Source organism: Buceros rhinoceros, unplaced genomic scaffold (assembly GCF_000710305.1).
Source record: "Buceros rhinoceros silvestris isolate BGI_N320 unplaced genomic scaffold, ASM71030v1 scaffold23178, whole genome shotgun sequence".
Lineage (NCBI taxonomy): Eukaryota > Metazoa > Chordata > Aves > Bucerotiformes > Bucerotidae > Buceros > Buceros rhinoceros.
Genome location: NW_010426626.1, coordinates 1 through 2,376, shown reverse-complemented (window position 1 = coordinate 2,376; position 2,376 = coordinate 1).

Below are 2,376 nucleotides of genomic sequence, written 5' to 3'. Positions count from 1 at the left end.
TTCAGCTTCACCAGGCTCTGAAACCCCATCCCAACGACTGCCCAGAGCCAGGGCCAGGCCACTGTGACGGCCAGGCGGAGGAGGAGGACAAAGTGCCATTGATGAGCACAGCCGTGTCCCCAGACACCCTCTGCCGAGGAAAACTGCCAGCTGCTGCTGCTGACCCCAGGGAAACCCACAGCCTAAGCACCCCCACGCATGTCCCCGTGAGAGGGGATGTGACGCTGGGACAAGCCCAGCTGCCTGCAGCCCAGGACACTGGGGTACCAAACCCTGCGCTTGCTGGGGTGATGTTTGTCACCTCTGGTGAGGAGGTGGCCCGCGATGCAATGCCCCTGTCCTGGTGGGAAATGCCTGTCTGGGACCTGTAAGGGAGACGACGTCCATCCCCGGAGGGAGATGGCCACCTCCACCTCATCACACACAGCTCCCGTCCCCTCCCAGTCACTCAAAGGCAGTCCCAGTGCCCTAACTGGTGATGCTGGTGACACGGAGGCACACATCCCCAGCAACTCCATCCTCATTTGAGAAAAGCCCTGTGCCCACAAACAGAGCTGGCACCAGGCACCGGGGGCCCCTCCAGCCCAATCTCCCAGGAGGTACCCTCCTCCCCATGCCCTCCCAGCATCTCAGGTCCTCCCGTGTCGCTGAGCCCAGCCCAGGAAAACGCTGTCGTCTCCTTCTATTCTTGCCCTGCAATAATATTTTCCCAGCTCAGAATAACATTGGCAAAGTTGTCGGGCTCCTTTTATTGTTTCAGGCGAGGCTTCCCCTTCTCCTCCAGCCCCGGCAAATTCCTCGTGTGCCTCAGGTTACACTGGCTCAGGGCTCCTTCTCCTCCCCCGGCTTCATCTCCCCCGGGAGCAGCACCCTGCCATGCTCCATTCACCCCCTTTACCCCCGGGGTGGGGTTCCATAGGAGCCATCCCCCAAGCTGGGGGGTCCCTCAGGAGGGCACTGGGCTGTGCTGTTAATGCCCCCAGTCCACACAGCAGCAAACTGCCCTTTCCCCTCTTATAGGAGCCATTGCTGGAAGCCAGAGCAGAAGGAAAAGAGTGGCTTGAAGTGCGAGGGAGAGCTGGGAATGCGGCCACCCCTGCACCCACAGCACGATGCCTTCCCCTATGGCTCCCCCAAACGTCACCTGCAGCCAGAGCCACTGGCCACGCTCAGCCCAGGCTGATGAGATAGGAGCAAGTGGCTTCATCTCGCCCAGATTTCATTTCAGAGGCTTCTAATGGTTTTAATTGAGATTTTCTTTTTCTTTTTCTTTTTCTTCCCTCCAGGGCTAAGGCGGTGGCAGAATTTGTTTCATGGGAAATTTCAGTTTCTGTTTCCAATTTGGAAGAGGAACAGAATAATCAGCTTAAAAAATAATAAAAAAAAAGCTTCAAAAGGTTGCTTGCTCCCCATGGGAGGCTGAGGAGCCCACCCAGTCCCGGGGAGGCCCGGAGAACCCCTCTCACCTGGAGAATAGCACAGCACAGCCAGACCTCGCGCTTGGAGTGGACCAGACACCAAGCCTGATCCTGAGCCACACAACCAAGCTCTGCCAGAGCCCCCAGACCTCCTAGCCCTGCTGCCAAGCCCAACCTGAGCACACTGGATCCCACCACCGGGCAGAGCCGCGAGCCATCCTGCATGCCTGCCACGTCCCAGGGTAAGCGAGGCCACTGCCTCAGTTTCCCCCTTTCAGCAGGGAGGGAGCACCTGGGGCCACCCACGCTGCCCCAGGACGGAGCCAGGGACACATCCAGCCCGTGCCCCAGGGCTGGACGACCCCCGACCCGGGCAGCACAAGGGCAGATGGCAGCTTTCCAGTGCCCTGCAGCCCCCAGGGCTCTTCAGCAGCTGGGCCGCCCCTCTGTAGAAAGGTGGGGGATAGGCATTCTGCGATTTATTTGATTACAATTTTTTTAGAGCAGGTTCACTGCTTTTAGGCAAGAAGGAAGGGATTGGGGTGTCCTGGACTCCGTCGGGTTTGGCTGGAAGCAGCCCCCGGGTGAAGCTGGCAGAGTGGGGGATGCAGCAAGCCAGAGCAGGCTCTCAGCGAGTTTTAATTAAAACCAGGCCCTCCCAGCGCAGCTCCCCAGGGCCCCCCAGCACCCCGGCACCCGCACCCCAGCACGGCGGGGCTCACAGGGTGCCTGGGCTGAGCAGCACCCAGGGGTCCTGCCGGACAGCTGAGGGACAGGCAGGATGCTGAGCACCCACGAGGGTGCCCATGCCGAGGGAGCACCCAACCAACCCACATGGCAGAGCGCGCTGGTGCTAGATCAGCGCCGTGCCTCAGTTTCCCCCCACTCCACGTGGGAAACGAGCCCTCCTGGAAGCAGCGAGGCTGGCGCGGAGCCCGGGGGCGCATCCCCTCTCCCC